Raw genomic sequence first — 21,147 nt, 5'->3', positions numbered from 1 at the left:
TATTTCATGAAGTGTATAAAGGCGATTTAATATTAACTACATGTACCTGGGCAGATGCATCCTGGTTGAAAGGAATTATATTGACTTACCGTAATAACTCTATGTTTTCGGACACTTAAAAATAATAATTTTTTTTCGTGTCCGAAAACTTAGATACGAAAAATATTAACAAAATACAGGTGTCCGAAAACTTAGAGTCGAAAATGGAAGTGTCCGAAAATAGCGTCAATTGTATCAACGACTACCGGTAATAGCACGCGCTTGTAAAATACCATGCCGTATAGTATAAATTACAGTTATACATGTTTGCACTGCATTTTAAATAATTGTAAATGCTTAATTCATTTGACAGAAAGTTACTTCAAGGTTGTACTTTCACCAACGAGTTCAAAAATGAGCATGTGATGTACCGATACACGCTTGTATGAACCTGTAATTAATGCAATAAAAAAGCAAACTATAAATTCTTTGTTTGTTCATTTCCGATAGTTGTTGTGTAACACCTTCCATTGTTCGTAAAACTTGTAATAGGGTGCATCACATTTTGAAACATTTAGTATTTGTCAGTTATTTTACTGAGAAGGGGTAATACCATTGCGGTAGATAATTGAACTGTTAATTGGCACTACCCCTGGTTATTGTCATAACGCTTATACTATCGGGCGAAACCATTGTTTAATACCGGTTTACAAGGTTATTTATCCAATAACACAAATGTAACGGTCCATTGCCCTCAGGCATGCACCCGCAATGTTTTATGATGCTAATCTTGTTGTAAAACCCCATGATCGAAGTGTCATTAGATATCGAAAAAAATTCGAAATTTGGTAAAATAGCGCTGTAAAATATACTGTCCGAAAACTTAGAGACATAAATAACGGACGAAAACTCGTGTGTCCGAAAATAAAGAGTCACGAAAAATAATTATTTTTGCTAAAAAAGGGGGTGTCCGAAAACTTAGAGTGTCCGAAAACATAGAGTAATTACGGTACTTGGGCAACAGATTAGTCAACTGCATGTAATAACTTATGTTTTGTATATGCCATTAGTGACTGTTATCATTATTAGATTTCATACCCATTTACAATACCAAACATTGTAACTTCAATTTTGTTAATACATAGGCATCTGAACAATACAAAAGAACAAATAAAAACAATATTTATAGTTTGAATGTTTTGATACTTTTAATAGGAAGTTTTAATTAAGAATTTGCATGTGTAGGGTTTCCATTAAAGACAAAGATTTCATAACATACATGTATCTAAATTAATATACATGTAGTAACTGGTACACGCTCGAGTTTGGTGCATCCTGATGATTAACAGCCATGAGGGTTTCAATCATGACTGACAGTTTTGTTTCATTCCAAAATTAATTAAGGATACATTACATTTTGCGCTGGTACTTTTTATGTTCAATTTTTATTTAAAGAAATGTTGATATGGAATCAATCAAGGGATTTTTTGGGCCTCTTCTCTATGTGGACATAGAGCGCTACAGCTTGTTGGAGATTAAGAATACCATGTACTTTTTTAAATGGAAAATCTGTGAATATTTATTCTAACAATAGAAATTAAAAACCAAAATATAAAGTAGAGAACATTTTCATGCTGGAATTTCATTCCAACAGTAAAAACTGAAACGATTGAAAATTATTTTTTCTTTTTGTATAAACTTATATTTTTAAATAACAACACAATATAAACCTTATATATAAGATTTTCATGGCTATGTCTTACTATGAGTAACCAAAATGTGCAAATAAGATTAATCAATGCCATAACATATCACATATTTTTTACTTCAAATAAGTGATGCATAAAATTGAGTGGACCCATTTAAAGTTTGGTTCTGTTGTAATGGTAATCCAAATAATAATATCAATAATACCAGTATGCTCACATCTTTAGGGTTTCAATATTTAAGGGACGTGTTCACAGGTTGATTAATTTTGACTTATGACAGTAAAAGCCTTACATTGCTAGATTTTAACCACAGAATAGAATTTTAGAAGCAAAAACAGTAGAACAAGAGTACCGCCTTGCCGGTGCAGACCGCTCATCTATTTTCTTTTTAAAGGTGAAGGGACTCTCATTTTCAATCACAAAGGAGGGAGGGGTGGAGTGAAGAGGGGTGTGCGATGGTTGGACGGTATTTCAAACATAAAATAATAAAAATAAAAAGTTGTGTTTTTTAACCGTTTAAAAAAAAAAATTGGGGGGGGGGGGGAGGGTATATGGTGAGGGTGTGGTGGTCATTTGTGAGATGATCTTTAAAAAAAAAAAAAAATGGGGGGGGGGAGGGGGGGCACGATGGATGGTTTGGGTGGAGTCTATTGTGGTATGTCAGGTAAGAGTAGTTTTGTCAAAGTATCAATCAAATGTAATCATAAATAAAGAAGTTATGGCAATTTTAGCAAAATTTAATAATTTGACCTAGAGTGTCAACGTCATTCAAAGGTAAAGGTAAAATTCAACTTGCCAGGTACAGTAACCTCATGATAGCATGAAAGTATTTGAAGTTTGAAAGCAATGGCCTTGATACTTATAAAGTAAAGTGGATCGAAACACAAAATTTAACCATATATTCAAAGTTACTAAGTCAAAAAAGGGCCATAATTCCGTAAAAATGACATCCAGAGTTATGCAACTTGTCCTTTTACTGTACCCTTATGATAGTTTGCGAGTGTTCCAAGTATGAAAGCAATATCTGTGATACTTTAGGGGTAAAGTGGACCAAAACACAAAACTTAACCAAATTTTCAATTTTCTAAGTATAAAGGGTCCATAATTCCATCCAAATGCCAGTCAGAGTTACATAACTTTGCCTGCACTGTCCCCTAATGATAGTTAATAAGTGTTGCAAGTATGAAAGCAATAGCTTTGATACTGTAGGAATAAAGTGGACCTAAACACAAAACTTAACCAAATTTTCAATTTTCTAAGAATAAAAAGGGCACATAATTCTGCCGAAAGTCCAGTCAGAGTTATATTACTTTGCCTGCACAGTCCCCTTATGATAGTTAGTAGGTGTTGCAAGTATGAAAGCAATAGCTTTGATACTTAAGGAATAAAATGGACCTAAACACAAAACTTAACCAAAATTTTCAATTTTCTAAGTATAAAAAGGGCACATAATTCTGTCAAAATGCACGCCAGAGTTATCTAACTTTGCCTGCCCAGTCCCCTCATGATAGTAAGTAAGTGTACCAAGTTTAAATGCAATAGAATTGTTACTTTCTGAAAAAAGTGGACCTAAACGCAAAACTTAACCAAAATTTTCAATTTTCTAAGTATTAAAAGGGCACATAATTAAGTCAAAATGCATGCCAGAGTTATCTTACTTTGCCTGCCCAGTCCCCTTATGATAGTAAGTAAGTGTACCAAGTTTGAATGCAATAGCATTGATACTTTCTGAGAAAAGAGGACCTAAACGCAAAACTTAACCGGACGCCGACGCCGACGCCAAGGTGGTGGCAATAGGTCATAATTTTTTTCAAAAAATAGATGAGCTAAAAATGTAATAACCCATGGTGGTCCTTAAAATAGCATTTCATTTTCCTTTACCACTCAGCCATCCTGAATATTATATTAAACATTAATTGTATAATTCATACATCTGATCCATGTTATTTGACAGAATTAAATAGAAACAACAGCATAATTAAGAATTATTCAATCATAACTCTGTATAACTGTATTCATTACAAATGATGATAACTCATAAGAAAAACTGTATTTTTAGTTTGAGTCTTAATAATATTATTACTGACATTCTGCTCCTTGATTTACAGTTTTCTTTTATATTTTGTATCTGTGACTAAAAATTGGAAAATGGTCCTTTTGACAATCTGTGTACAATTCCCCTTGAAGTTTATTCTTAGTTTTGTAAATGGAATGCATATCACCATTTCAAAAGTTAATTAATGAGATTAAGTACTTGTTAAAAGTAAGGCCCTAAAACTTGCAAAGCCCTATTAATTTTATCTCAAATTGTGAAAAGCAATTCTGTGATTATTATCTTTTTTTTGTAAAATTGAATTCCTTTTTTTTTCAGGAAATATTCTGATGAGTAATAATGCCTTAATGTAGTTTGTTTAAGTTTTTAATGCATTTTCTTGTACATTTAAATAAAAAACAAATGAACATAACTATACTTTTGTGTGTTGTGTAGTACATTTGCTAGCATGGCAATCAAATTTTTTAAATAATTTCATTGTTTTCTTTCAACATTTTGAACACCATATGAACTCAAAATATTGAAATAAATGTACTTTTCAATTACATGGCATGTCATAAATTATCAACAAGTATAAATACACAAATCTAATATAGTTATTCAATACAGTGTTATCAACTAATGAAAATTAAACTATTAAAGATTTGAACATAAGTATTGAGATTTTCAAATTTATGTTTAAAAAAAAAGCAAAATATTGAAATGTTGTTTAATACCATGCACTGATTTCTGAGGCTCTTATAACAAAATTTAATATTTGACTTATACCAAAAGTTTTAAATTATAACATTTGATATTGGAAATTTCGTTGTATGCGAACATGAATATGGTAAAGGATAAATATAAGGAAACATGCAGGAATAAATTGAGTACGTGCGGCCTTTAGTTTTGTTCATAATTATGAAAATTTAGAAGCATGTGAAGAACTTTTCAATGAATTAAATTATATTTATTTATTTTCTGTGAAGATCCATATATATTTGTTTGTTATTAGCAACTGAGCATTTCCAAAAATAGTTCAGTCATGTTGTTTGTCAAGCGATCCAAGCGTTAACTGAAAGTCTGTTTTTTAAGAGAACAAAGTATATGTTTAGTATTTTGTATACTACAGTATTATGGTAATTGCTATTGGCAAAAATGATCTAAATCAAAACCAACTTTCAACTCTGGCATTGAAAATTATCACAGAAAATAAATATAGTTTGTTTCTGCATACATATCAACTAGCTATCATTGATAGTATCGACTTAAAATATGTTGTTTTTTATCTGAAACATGATAATTTTGAAGCCTTTATAAATAAAGTAAAAACATGTATAGCTGTGATAATAATGTAGATCTCGAACTAAAACCACTGAATAAAGGCTACTAACTTGTTCCATGTATTAAATACTTCTCAAACCATACTGTACTGTTATCATCTGTAAATTTAATTATCGAACAAACAACTTATTAAAAGTTATTTACAAAAGGAAAGTTACATTTTGTACCTTATGTTGTTCTTCTCCTGTTTTGAACATTTCATTTATTATAAATCACTGACACATTGAACATAATCAAAGATAACCTTCCAGTTAATTCAATCCTAGAAGGAAACTTTGATATTGTTGCATTGTAGAGTCGTTATTAAATGCCACAATAAATATGTCCGTGTCTTATGTATCAATTATCCATGTATTCCAGTTTGCTCCATACATTCCAGTTTGACATAGATCTAACTAACCTTTTCAGTTTTATAGATCTAACTAACCTTTTCAGTTTTATATAAGAGTTGCTTTTGTAATCATCCTCTCTTCTGTATTTAGACAATGTCTATCCAGTACTACAAAGCCTGGTTAAAGTGGTAATTCAAAAGAAACGTTAAAATAAACTTTGTTTACATTTTACCTTGTTTTCTCATCGCGACTTTGCAAACAAGGGAAACAACGCTACAGCAGCCCTTGACCATTCGTAACTTTTACATTGGAACTTAGGCATTCGTAGCAGGTGGTTGCGTAAGAATTATTTTATGAAACGCTCGGATTTTCTTACGAAGTTCGTAAGTATACTTACGTAAGAAACCGTGCGTACGAACGTTTATGAAACGGGGCCATTGTGCGTTTTTATTGACCTGGCGTGGCGGAATTAACCTCTGACTTATGCTAGCTATGGTTATCACAAAATACGACCCACAGGGAGGTTATTATACATTATTTATCCCGTTAATGCTTGGTAACTGTTAGGTTACTGTTGGGAATTTCCTACACAGTTGTTTATTATGCACTGGACGATCGTGATACTCCGCCCCGCATGATCAATAAATACTCACAATATGCTGAATAATTTTAATTTTAAAAAGGAAACAATTGAATCTTCTTCAAATTTGTACATAATCTATTTCAATGCATTAAATACTTGAAACTTCTATGTGTTTTTTTTTTTGCCATTCTGATTTTTTTATTCATTTTGTCCTCAATTAAAAAAAGAGATTTTAAACATTTATTATCAATAAATCTGAAGTCAATCGGCTCAAGAGAACAGTGTTTTGATTGGCTGTTCAGAAAATGTGTACGTCAAAGTACAAACATGTATGTCGAAGTACAAATTGTACTTTGACGTACAAATATATACTTCAAAGTGTATTTTATATTTATGTCGACGTACAATTATTGTACTTCGACGTACATTTCTCTTTTTACCTTGTAGGTCTTCTTGACTTTCAACCCAAATGGTACGCCATAGTATGTCTTTAGGGTTATCTAAAAAATGCTCCCACTTAAGTGATCAATACAGAGACCTCCCAGTGACTAAGCCAGTTAGCAGACACCCCATCCACTATACCACAGACACCGAACCAGCTATAAATTCCTGTGGCTAGAAAACAAAAAAATACATGGTTATCAAAAAAAACTTAAAAAGCTTTTGCCCGTAAATTAGGTAGCACCTAAAATCATATTATTTGTTTATAGTACGGGCAAAAGCCCGCAAAGCGGGCGTTGACCGTTTATTTGTATCAATTTTCTAAAATACAGAGAGACATTACCTTATAGGCTATCAAGTCAAAAAATTCCTGCCGTCATCTATTTTCGCGATGGAAAATCAAAGACCGCTGGAGCAACATAGGCACTTCGACAAACGCTACATGACACGTAGATGCATTCCTCAATAAAAATTACGACAAGAAATTTATTATTTTGTAGGTAATGGTACTCTATCTCCTTGCATTATATGATTTTCTACGATCAAAATACGTCTGTTTGCCTCCCTGTGTGACACTTCCTGTTTCCCATAATGCATTGCAAATTGAAAATTGCTCTAGATGTTGTTAACAAAATCTTTAAAAAGATAACTCGTCTAAATTATTTGCGTACTTCCGGTTTACAATATCGAATAAGATTAGTTTCGAATTAACTTCTTCAATGAATCCAATATTCTATAGTTAATATTATCCCTTTTCATAAATAAACAATTATTGTTTAAAAGTTAAATTTGTTCACAACATGAACAGCCGCATTTCTTTCGTCAACAACTACATATGTCTGTGTGACGTCACTGCTTTCGTCAATATGTCATTAAGAAGTGAAAATTGAAACTGACATACTCTGGTGGATGTTTACATTGTTGAAATTTAATAAATTAATGGAATGCACTCGATTGGTAAGTAATTATTCAATTAAAATATTGTGTTTGGTTACATAAAACATCAATCTATAATTATATTGCTTAAGGTTCATGTAGAGGCTTCAATTTGAAAAATGTGGGACCCCTAGCATTGAACTCAAATTTGACTAAAGGAAGAGTGCCTAATTGAAAATGTATATATATATTCTTTAAAGGATGTTTTTCCTTCAAATTGCTACAAATTTTGTACATCAACGTATCATAACATCCACAAAATCAATCAAAATACATGTACAAAGCGATTTTAACAATAAAATATACATTATTTTCAAAAATCTGAATCATGTTTATTCCACGTATTTCGGCGGAAAATTATATAACTAGTGATTAATATCGACATTGACGAGGGCAAGTTACGCTTAAATAGTAAAAAAAGTTTACATATCTAGAAATATCAAAACTCGAACACATGTCATTTCATCACCATGGAGGCAGCCATTTTTAAATTAATAAAATAGAAAGAAACATGCTAAAAACTCACTCATCGCCTAATTGACATTCCAAACGGTTGACGATGACAAATGCATTGTATTGTAATCTTTCCGTTGATGTTTGCAAACTGCACGATCAGACCTCATAAACACTCAAAAGAATACCTATGTAAGAAGCATTTCACCAATGTTTACAATCGTTGTCGAATCACATTACTTATATTATTGCGTATAAAATAGTACGCTTACAGACTGACACGAAAGATCGATGCGTAACTCCGTTCAATTCATCACGGTAAACTATTATAATGATCATATATAATAATACATCGCTTTAACAATCTAAAAGTAGAAATAATTCTTTTAAACGGAGTTTTTAATAACGAAAGTGAAAACAACGGAAGTTGGATGGATATTCTGTGAGATGCACTTCGGCTCCAGAAAAACAATACAAATAAACTAAAAAAGACGTGTGGGGGACAATTTTCAGCTGGAAAATATTTGAAATAGGGTAAGTGATGATATCTCTACGCGGTCATTTCTGTTATTTAGTGCGATCTCTTGCTGATTAATGTTAATAGTTGTTTTACTAGTTGCCACCCAACTGTCAAAATAAGATATGTGTTTTCTCAGGTATGTGTATACACATACCCGTTTTCTCACCACTGCACGTGGTTTCGACCGATTTGTTTTGCACGTTTTTCTACGGAGCACAGCGATGGCCACGCTTTCAAAATGGGTAGAAGGAATCAAAATATAAAATCAATCGGTTTGCCAATTTCTTTATATTCCTTTACAATTGTATATGTTGTCTGCAATCTATTTCAATTTGAGATGGTTTAAAATTTGCAATTTGAATGAGAGGTAAATAACAAAATTGTTAAGCCTTTGAAATAGAATTGTGACTCTTTTTATCCACCATACCTGGGGTTTTAAAAAGTAGTTACGTTCTAGTTATTTTTAGAACTTTGTTTATGAAATTTATCCAAAAAAGGCAGTTGAATAAAAACTCATTTGTTGTGATATGACAATAATTTTCTGTGAAATGTTGCTAACTTGACCTTGTATATGTATATAGCTTTGTATTTATTCAACTTAAGGTAGTGCATATCCTTCCTAACTTTAGATTGAGATTTTGTAAATTAGTGTAAAAATGTATTGGTTTTAAACCAAAATATGAATAAAGCACACAAATATTGAATGTCAAAAATGTGTTTATGTTAGCGAAGTTTTAATGAATTGTATCCCCCCCATGAACCTTAAGATTACCTTTGATAGCATGGGAACTGTTTTCGTCACATACAAAATTTCGCCGATTTTAAATTTAAGGTCATAATGATTATTATTCAGTCAAACTAATGGAACATAAAAATATCATTTAAATTTATTAAGTTTTGGAGTTATTTCTTGAGTATATTCTACGTGATTATTCTAAAGACCCTTTCTTTTGTGATGTATTAAGTTACGTTGTGATTGTAAACAATATTGCATCTCCGACTCATACTCGATCATTTTCGTACCAAACTGTTTCAAACTGTAAAAAATCAAGCTGTGCTTGCATACACATTGGAAATAGACTAATTCATATGTACATTTTATGGATTCTCTTTGATTTTCTTTTAGAAGCTGCTCTGTCAAATGCTGGACTTCACACATTCCATGCAGCATTCTTCTGAGAAAAACTGACTGCGTGCTTTGTACTCAACAACGAAGCAATTCTGGACCTATAAAGCTTGACCGGGACTGAAACATTAGCAATTGTGACTCTGTAATGTTCAACGTTAGTGGACTGAAACTGCAATTATTGTTAAGAGACTCTGTATGTCTGTAAGCAAAAAGAATATACAGCATAACAAATATCAGGTGTGAAAACAATGTGAAAGATTTATTATAGTGAAATTAACAATTTGCAATCAGGCATGTCAAATGAATTGTTGATATTAAAAAATGATAGTTCCCAGGCAGCTCTAGACGTTGTTTTCTGTATTTTTATTACTAGTATTATTTCATAAAATGTATGCCACAATTAAAAAGCACACTCTGTTTAGAGACCATTGTGTTGTCTCATTGTGTGATGATGACTTTGAGTAATACATTGTGCATCAAACAATATCTACTAAGTTGTTTTTAAGTATCAGATCTCTTGTTTATTATATATGAATGTTAATTTTTGCTTAAATATAAATGTGCAAAATGCAGTGCCAGTAGCACACTTTGCAATATTTTTATTACAAAAGAGTGTGTTGTACACTTGAACTTATACAGTACACTCCACGCGTTTTCCCCAAAAAACGCGCTCCCTCCGCGGGTTTTTTTCTGCTAGCGAGTGTTCACGCAGCGTTGGAAGAGCGAGGTGAACTCGATAAAACGCTCGGCGTTACGCCGCGTTCGCTAATTCCAGCGGTGTGTATTACTTTAGTACATATAAAAATTATGTTTTTTAATTCACAGGTACGTCTACAATATGAATTAATATAATACATTTGACAAATTAATATTTAAATCATAACACATATGACACAAGAATAAATGTTCCGTAAAATTTCCAAATGAGAATAATAATTAGTAATCCGAAAACACACTACGATTTTTAATTGTTAACACGGCGTTTACAAATGCTTCCAATATACAGTCATCATGTATATTTCTCGACAAAAGCGCGCGAAAATTATGCTGCAATGTACAAGGTCAAGGTACAATGTATACTCCTGCAAAGCGTGCGTGTATTGATTTTTTTAATACAAACTTTGTAGCCCAGAGAACATTGAATTTTGTTGATTTCGTTTAAAAGTTTCTTTGGTATTTTTTAACGAAATTATATCGCGAATAAGTTGATATTTCCTCTAAAATTATTTCAAATCGAACACGCCGAATCTTTATCGTTACGGTATTTTAGTAGAGTAATTATTTTAACACTAATTGCACTGTTAACTGATTTAAGAAGACATCTGGGCGGAACTGGATTTTAAGTGTTTGACGTTATGAAAACACGCAAAGCAGATTGAAGTTGTCTACTGACCTATTGTGTAGACTGCTGTCTGCGGTGTTTTGGCAAGAGGGATAAACATGTGTGAATGTCACTCTGCCGATTTGGTCCATAATTACTGGTAAACATTGTTTTGAATTTCGACGCAACAAGAATACAACTGTGAATATTAAATGCAATTATCAACTCAATAGTTACCACCTTCTTTTAGCAATCAATGGAATAACCTACAAACAAAGAGAAAATCAATGCATTAGCCAGCAGAGAATTGACTTTGTTCCGACCATTCCTTATGCATTCGTTGAACGTGTTTACTTGAGTAAGTTATGTCTTTAGACAGGAAGCGGCTTTTCTTTGATTACGTCAAACTGTCAATTCACACAGATTTGCGAGATTTTTAGGTTCCTTGGTCATTTGTATACATGTTCAGTATAGAAAATCACCTGCTAACATGAAAACTTTGGATTAAATTATCAAAATAAAAACAAATTATGTTGCAAACTGTGTTTATATTAATTGGTAAGTATTAGTTAAAAGACGACGTTTTGTGTGTCGTAAATCAACGAGTTTCTATACAACATCAACTACTTCTACAAACACGTCCGGATCGATCTATCTTGGTTGGGTTTTTTTAATTGTAAATATTATACTACATGTACATGTATGTACTTGTAATAAATGTAATTTTATTTGAAAATCAGGAAGTCAAATAAAATTAAATTGATCGTTATCTCGTAAAACGCGGAGTTTCCCCCCGAGGGCCGCCGCGTCGGCTTATCAGTTTTGCTGATCGTTAACCGCCGCGTCCAAAATCATGTAAACACCGCGTATAGTGGGATTTTCTTCATCTCCCTCCAGGTCAATCCCCAAGGAGTATGGAGGGAAATTGGGGAAAACGCGTGGAGTGTACTGTACCTATAATTAATTATCCTTGCCTAAAAAATCATTGGACACACCTGAGACCATGTTATGTATTAACATTATTATTTTGCACATTATGCCGACACTTTGAAAAAATTGCAAATAAGCAAAAAGCAGAAGTTTAGTCTTGTCAACTGTCTCTGATTAATTTTTTGAAGACCATATAAGAAGCGAAAGTGTAGGATACGGTATTCATTTTATTTGATGACTGCTTGTTATTATTTCTTCATAGAAGGCGTACTGGATGAGTGGAGTATTTTTTTTGTTCTACATCTTTGATGAAGTCAACTCATTGACATTTAGTGCCATGACTGAGCGTGTTTTTGAACTAACATTAAACGCGTGGTAGGAACTTATCCGAATATATGCAAACTCATAACAGTGTTTCTAATACTATATGTGTTGAGTGCACAGAAACAAGGGCGAGAAGATAAGGGTATAAATGAACATACTGAATGTGTTGTTTTGTTTATGAGCTTGAACATACAGAAACTTGACTTTAATCAATTGGGATGTACATGCAGTTTAATAATCGGGTTGTTATTTTATAATCATATGCATGTGGAAACTGCCTCATTCACATGCAATACGCAGCTGCTGTCTATATGTTTAATGCCACATTCCATAATGACTGAATATCTTTACTTTCAAAACATGAAAATGAATTAAATGAAATGAAAATAATGTAATTAAATTCAGGTGAAAAATATTTGATTATATTTTATTTAAATATGGTTTGGTAAATTATTTACTGGTAAAACAATTCTTGTTGATAACAGTAAATTCATAATAATAAGTATGTTGTTTATTTTTAGTCTCACGCATAAAGTGACAGGTACACTCATATATTTAGTGTTAAGCTTATGATGTGGGTCTTCATCATAAATCTAAATTTTTGCTACTAGTATTTTCTCCTTAACACCAACCTAGTAATGTTCAATCTGTGTATGCCATAAGCGATAGTTTTTACCAACTGTTAATTCCTGAGGATTCAGAAAAATACAATAAGTTTACCACATTTCATGACATAAGCTCTAACAGTGCGTAAGATAAGCAATGAGTATTGTGTCCAAAGCCAAAGGTGATATTTCTGGTCTGTGTAATTTTGCGCAGTGAATGAGGTCTATGCACTTCTTTCAAGATAGATGCAAACACTCCCGCAAGCATTGTTGCATTTATATGTTTATGAACATTAATTAAGTACAAAAACATTTTCTTTACATATGCAGGGGATACATTTACGATGTCGATGATTTAGACATGAGACCAAAATAATGAAGTACGGCACCTTTCTTTTTTATACTTAAGTTAAATAAAATCGTTTTAGAAATAATCGCGCCCTTAAACATAAATGGCATCCCTGCATATGGAAAACATCAATAAAACACAGTTTCGTGAGATTTTTTTTTTTTTTAATTCTAACATTGTTTTTAAAAGTAAACAAAAAATGAAATACATGTTTCAGAGTTTGAAAATAGTACAAGGGGTTACTATACATAAAGCATAGCTTCATAAACTTGTTTAAGATTAAAACAAATTATATTTTATTGCTTTGCTAAATTACATATTGTTTTGTTAAGAAATTGAATGTTTTGTTGCATGATAATGTGCAGACATATATTACCCGTGTTATCTTTAACAAACATCAAATAAGCTTTTGCCCGTAAATAAGGTAGCACCTATCATCATATTAGAATTCATTTTAGAAGTTGTGACTTATTTTCTTATTAAAAAAATGACTAATTGCATATATTTTCCGTATCAGTAACCAGCGCTTTTCCCAAACAGCTCATGCACAAACAAGCCCAATGTAAACAATAACAATTAACTTGTCTATAACATAAATAGGATGATAAATAGTGCACACACATCTAGACCTTTGCTTAAAGACACACTCTACATTTGAGGGGGTTGTGTTTATTTGAATATTTCATTTAAAAAAGCAATTTGACCTAATTTTGCAAAATGAGTTGCGCCTTAGGTTATGCAATGAGTTATGGAGCAGGGTTTTTTTCCCACTTTTTGGGAAGATAGCAAATGGCTTTGGAATTGGGAATTTTATTTTGTTGCCACATTTTGGGAAAAAAGTATACTTTTTGGGATTGGGAACATAGCCGGGCCAAGAAAAAACCTGTGGAGGTTTCGGTAAATGTCAAGTTCGGTAAATTGATTTATATAGTAAATGCCGTGGAGGTTTCGGTAAATTGTTATAAATAGGGATTATCGCACCTTTTGTCGATAAGCGTGTTCATTAATTGAGTTGTTTGGCACTAATTAAATTATCTGTTTAAATGTACGGAGTTGATTTTATCAATTTAGAGATGTTTGCAAAGTGTTAATATTAATCATCCAGCTAGCTAGGCTTGCAACCTTTTATATTCTAATCAAGGGAGGTAAATTATATATTAAAAGTTTATCTTTAGGTCATGATTGTTTTGTTTTTAAAATATGTTTTTTAAACAATTAGTTAAACAAACTTAATTAAAGCGTATCAGATAAAAAAATAATAATAATGTGGCTCTTACAAGAGGTGGCCTCCACGTGGCAAGAGCTGGGCAACATATTCATTATGTTGGCAAACTACCTCATGTTTATATAATGAGAAATTTTCGGAAGTTTAAAATACTAATATCAAATATATTTGTTTCTTATATAAATAAATTTCTCGCTTCTTTTTCCTACAATCAGGTCAGCACATAAGGTACTATTCTTAAAATAATCTAGATATGTATGTTAAGATCGTGAACATGCTTTAACACTGGTGGCCGAGTTTTTACATACACGACCAGTAACTTTCAAACTGTGAAATAAACAAACGTTTTCCTTCTTTAATCATGTTTACAAAAAAATACTGGTGTTGACATCAAAGGATGTTTATTTGTGGTAAAAATAAAATTATTATGTAATTAGGTAATTATAAAATACATAAATGTATCTCATTTTTTATTAGAAATAAAATTAAATTAAATCGGCATGCGGAAACTCTGAATAATACTAATGTGTCGTATTAATATTGTACTGTGTCATAAATGTATTTTATTAATATGTGACTACGTCCTCATTTTTTTTAAATGACATGAAATATTCAAATATGTCCTTTATATATATTGTATCCATGTTTTACTTGTTGCTTATTTATAATATATGGTAAACAAGAGCACCGCCTTGCGGGTGCAGACCGCTCATCTATTTTCTTTTTAAAGGTGAAGGGACTCTCATTTTCAATCACAAAGGAGGGAGGGGTGGAGTGAAGAGGGGTGTATAGTGTGGGGGCGTGGACATTTATTACATTATTTACCCAAAATGCGGAAAAAAAAATCGGGGGGGGGGGGGGGGTGGGGGGTGGGTGGTGGGGATTCTTGGGTGCGATGGTTGGACGGTATTTAAAACATAAAATAATAAAAATAAAAAATTTGTTTTTTAGCCGTTTAAAAAAAATAAATTTGGGAGGGTGGGGTGGGGGGGGGGGGGGTATAGTGTGAGGGTGTGGTGGTCATTTGTGAGATGATCTTAAAAAAAAAAATTAGGGGGGGGTGGGATTCGGGTGGGGGGATGGGGGGGGTTCTATGTTGCGATGGTTGGACGGTATTTCAAACATAAAATAATAAAAATAAATATTTGTGTTTTTTAACAGTTTCAAAAAAAATAATTGGGGGGGGGGGGGTAGGGTGGGGGGGGGGGGTATAGTAGTGTGAGGGTGTGGTGGTCATTTGTGAGATGATCTTAAAAAAAAAAAATATAGGGGAGGGGGGGGATTCGGGGGGGGGGGGGAGGGCACGGGGGATGGTTTGGGTGGAGTCTATTGTGGTATGTCAGGTAAGAGTAGTTTTGTCAAAGTATCATTCAAATCTAATCATAAATAAAGAAGTTATGGCAATTTTAGCAATATTTAATAATTTGACCTTGAGAGTCAAGGTCATTCAAAGGTCAAGGTAAAATTAAACTTGCCAGGTACAGGAACCTCATGATAGCATGAAAGTATTTGAAGTTTGAAAGCAATAGCCTTAATAGTTAAGAAGTAAAGTGGATCGAAACACAAAATTTAACCATATATTCAAAGTTACTAAGTAAAAAAAGGGCCATAATTCCATAAAAATGACAACCAGAGTTATGCAACTTGTCCTTTTAATGTACCCTTATGATAATTTGCGAGTGTTCCAAGTATGAAAGCAATATCTATGATACTTTAGGTGTAAAGTGGACCAAAACACAAAACTTAACCAAATTTTCTAAGTATAAAGGGCCCATAATTCCGTCCAAATGCCAGTCAGAGTTACATAACTTTGCCTGCACAGTCCCCTTATGATAGTTAATAAGTGTTGCAAGTATGAAAGCAATAGCTTTGATACTGTAGGAATAAAGTGGACCTAAACACAAAACTTAACCAAATTATCAATTCTCTAAGTATAAAAAGGGCACATAATTCTGTCAAAATGCCAGTCAGAGTTACATTACTTTGCCTGCACAGTCCGCTTATGATAGTTAGTAAGTGTTGCAAGTATGAAAGCAATAGCTTTGATACTTACGGAATAAAATGGACCAAAACACAAAACTTAACCAAAATTTTCAATTTTCTAAGTATAAAAAGGGCACATAATTCTGTCAAAATGCACGCCAAAGTTATCTCACTTTGCCTGCCCAGTCCCCTCATGATAGTAGGTAAGTGTACCAAGTTTGAATGCAATAGCATTGATACTTTCTGAGAAAAGTGGACCTAAACGCAAAACTTAACAAAATTTTTCAATTTTCTAAGTATAAAATGGGCACATAATTCTGTCAAATTGCATGCCAGAGTTATCTAACTTTGCCTGCCCAGTCCTCTCATGATAGTAAGTAAGTGTACCAAGTTTGAATGCAATAGCACTGATACTTTCTGAGAAAAGTGGACCTAAACGCAAAACTTAACCGGAGGCCGACGCCGACGCCAAGGTGATGACAATAGCTTATAATTTTTTTTCAAAAAATAGATGAGCTAATAAAACGGATTACAAAGTCAATCAGTTATTATTTTTTTATTCAACGGATTTGTTAAGGCAAAAAATGATATCAGTTATTTTGGCCGTAAAACCCATTGTTCCAGTACAGTAGCCAGGTGCCTGTGTATTAAGCTGAGGCCACAATTAAAATATTGTTGGTTTGCCCTTTACCGACCCTAAATTTTACAGATGGGTAGGTAGGTAGGAAAATTATTTTATTTTATTTGAGAAATTATATTTTTTATACACTAATAGTCTATAAATATTCAAAACACTGTTATTAAAGCACTGTTGCAGTGTACGAAGCCCTATGTAGCTTAACATTATCTTGTTTGCTGTTTCTTGCATATATTAATATCAAATGCATGTTTGTGTGTTATGACATTAAATATTTGTTCATCATATGATGTTAATTGCTCAAATGCATTTGTAATTATTTAACAGCCAGACAGCTTTTATTTTTAACTTAAACCTTTCCCTTAAATTGCGCTTAATTAGCATGCAACAAGCATTGAAGGAGTGTAGAAAGACAGCCCTAAGCCTTTAATGGAAAAATTCAGACATGGCGAAAGACTGTCACATTTTACAGGCCAGACTTGCCTACCAGGAGAAACAATTCACAGGCCAGTTGAAATTTGTACAGGCCTCAATTTTAAGTGTTTGACCGGTTAGTGCATAGTCTCGGCATGGCAAAGTAAATTCATAAAAGGGCAAACTGAACATTATTATAAAGCATGATTTCTTCTTGAATGCTCTGAGCTTTTATGAGTACATACGTACAGCTCAGAGGGTCAATAGCTGGGAGTTGTATTAATGCAACTAACATAAGCATGAAAACTTGATCTGGGGAAATAAATTAAGGGTGTTAGATTCAGTTTGTGGATATATTAACGCTTTAAACATATATACTTGAGTGTTGTCGATGTATTTAGCTAAGAGAATTAATATATTAAATAAGTTTACCTTTACATATCCATTTCACTAACATGCCATTACAGTAAACTGTTTAGTGTGGCAAACATAATAAAGCAGAATATGCACATGAATCTGATTAAACACAGATCCACTTGCATATAAATCAAATCATGTTTGTCTTTTATTTTGCATTTTCGAACGATAATCCTGTAACTGTTAAATGTATTTTTCCTTGCGAGTAGACTGCATTCCAATTTTCAAACACTTGTGCTGTGCATTCAGTTCATACATTTCCAAAAAAAATGAGTTTTATTTGTATCTAAAACGTATGCTCCATCGTAGAATGACACGCTCTTTTCATTAATCCATACTAATTATATGATGTCCGTCGTAAATTCGATAGTTATTTGTCCTCGCTGAGCATCGTTATTTCTTTTAATTGTCCGCCGTCTTGGATCACGTTAACAGCATGTGTACAACGAACGTAAACTCGTATATGTCCGACTACTTTCGCGTACACCGCCGATCACGATGCTGGTTATAGACGCTTGCATTACTGTCTATATTGGGGCGTATGAAATTCCAACCATCGGAGCAACCTTGATCGGTCAGGGGCGATAATAATAGACAGGGATATAAATACGCGCATGAATAAATATTGCTGTCGGCTCTTATATGATTGTCGAAAAAAAACGAAAATAAAAAAAATACGTTTTCAGAAATCGCAATAAAAAGTGGGTCGGTCGGTAAAGGGCAAACAAACTCAATTTTAATTTAGGCCTGATAAGATAGTAATCATCACAGCAGCTTGCTATTACACAGTGTATTCATTCTGCTGGCGCTGTGTTAGATGTCATTTTTGTCAGTTTTCAATTATGTGTATCTCTTCGCTTAACTCAACGTTCAATGGCACGTGCACTTAACAAAATTATAAAACCTGACGCGTATCATTATATTACTTTTGATTAATTACGTACATGTATTAGATTTTATATATTGTTTTTTTCTTGTGTTTTTCTCAACCAGAAAGAAATGATAAAACATGTAATATAAAATTCAACATTTGGCTCTTACAAGAGGTGGCCTCCACATGGCAAGAGCTGGGCAACATACATGTATGTCTACACTATTTTACAAGAACCTTGTTTAAATAGCATTAAACTTAATTGAAGCTCTTACATTGATTCCGCAATAAATCATTATTTATTATTACTATTATGTTATTTAAATAAAAGCACCAATTATAAAAAAAACAACAGTATTGCGTTATTTAAATCGTAAATTTACCTACAATTTCCTTACAGAATTCGTTTTTCAAAGGTAGCTCATTTATTCCCCTTAATTCTTTACCATAGGCATAGCATTAATTACTCAACTTAAAAATTAATCCACAGTTTGCAAATAAATGCCCCTGATTTTATTGTAAGCCAAAAATAGGTGCCATTATTGCATTAACACCTTGTTGTAGGTATACCACCTCGATAAAAACCAATTTACCGAACCCTCCACGGCATTTACTATATAAATCAATTTACCGAACTTGTCATTTACCGAAACCTCCAGCACCCTATGCAATGGTGAACAACTTCTTTACCTAAAGCGCATTGATTGATGTAAACAAATCGATATTTAGGTGAATTTTTACACTAGGTCACCGTACGATAGTGAGATACTTAAAGAAAAGGGGAGCAACTCATTCATCTTTCTTGACAAAATGTACAGTTTACGATTCATTTGTTTGAGAAATTGAAATTGTAGTTATAAAACAATCGTAAATATATAGTTATTGCAAATTAATAGATGTAAGAAACAAATATTTACCTGTGTCATAACATTATAAGCTTTATATTCGTTACTAAAATGTATGTTTTATGTTCGTTCACTAAATGCGTTGACAAACGACGCCATCTTAGGTTACATTCAACTTAAAGGTAGCAGGCTCTTTCGACCCCAAGCTCTTTCGGCCCCAAATCGACCAGATTTATTCGGCCCTATATTTTATTACACCTATTTACAGCGGGTGTATGATTCAATAAAGGTGTTTGAAATAATATATTGTGTTGTCGGTTTGTTTTTTTGTATTGCTTTTGATTACTGATGATTACATGAAATTAATTGAAAACTGTTATCGTGGAATTGTTTTAATTGTTAAATTGTGCCGGCTTTTAATTGAATCGATTGTCGGTTTGTTTGTTAAATATTGCGTTTGATTAAATGTATTAATGATGAGGATTTGTTTGATATTTTCAATTGTTTTTTTTTGTCGGTTATTTAGCAGTTCTTAACGGAATTATTGCACATACGTATAAAAGTGCAATTATTGTGTTCATTGGTATCATAAATCATTTTGCTGTCTATGTTATTATCATAATTGTGCTTTGAAATTTGGTATGATATTGGCTGTTACTTGTGTCTATCGTTATTAATTTATAATAAAGGGTATAAGTATTAGTGTTTGTGAAGGACGCAAGTTTGTTCTGTTAGAAGGCTGTTCGCTCGCTGCAGCGTGGAGTCACATGTGACGTTTGTGACCGATGGCAGCATCGCACCTGCAATACAGGTAAGTGTTTATGCAAACTCTTTTAATATAATGTCTAAGATTTTCGACATTTTATACAATCTTTCATCTACATATGTTGCGTTTATACAAATACCAATATACCGATATAAGAAAATTGTATATGGAAAATCAACAAAATCTATTATAGCCGACCCGGTATGCATACATTTATACTTTAGGTAACAAATACTAATACTAACAATACAATTCAAAATTCTCTCGCGAAGTTTTGTAAAAATGCTTTTTTAAATGAGAACTGAAACATAGAATGCAAACGTGAATAAATCTAATGGCCTTATCGCAATTTGTTAATCTGGGGACACATGCATTTAACAACCTGATAAATGTCATAGAACCGGGCATAGGTGCGGATCAAAGACCTATCAATGTATATTGATAGGTCTTTGGTGCGGATGCTAGTCAATGGCTTCACTCGATAATGAAAGACGGGGTCGTAGTAATTATGAATTATGATAGGGAGTTTATTATTAATGTTATAGTATCATCCAATATCTACTTTTGGCACAATTTTGCATATAAAACATTAAGATGCTGATGGAATACAGGTAAGTGTCTATGTACACTGACAAGCTAAGATTTTCGACATAAAAAATATTTTCCTATGTAAGCTGGAACATATATTAACATTGTAAAATCGTTGATTTGGTAATAATATGCCAATATTTTAATTTATTTTTTTGTCATTTCTAATTTTACGCACACATTTCTTCTTTTAATTCATAATCTTAAATATACCAATTGTAATCTTATATTAACCTTTTTGATACCTGTTGATCCGAATACACATCACACATGTATTTAACAACCTGATAAACCTGATAAAGATAAAGATCGTAAAACCTAGCATAGGTGCGAGAGTGCTAAGCAATGGCTTCACTCGATTATGAATGACGGGGACGGATTTATGGTATATGGAGTTGTACGACGCAGATTTCT

The sequence above is a fragment of the Dreissena polymorpha genome, chromosome 8, assembly GCF_020536995.1.
Source record: "Dreissena polymorpha isolate Duluth1 chromosome 8, UMN_Dpol_1.0, whole genome shotgun sequence".
In the NCBI taxonomy this organism is placed as follows: domain Eukaryota; kingdom Metazoa; phylum Mollusca; class Bivalvia; order Myida; family Dreissenidae; genus Dreissena; species Dreissena polymorpha.
Note: the sequence above shows the minus strand (reverse complement) of the source record.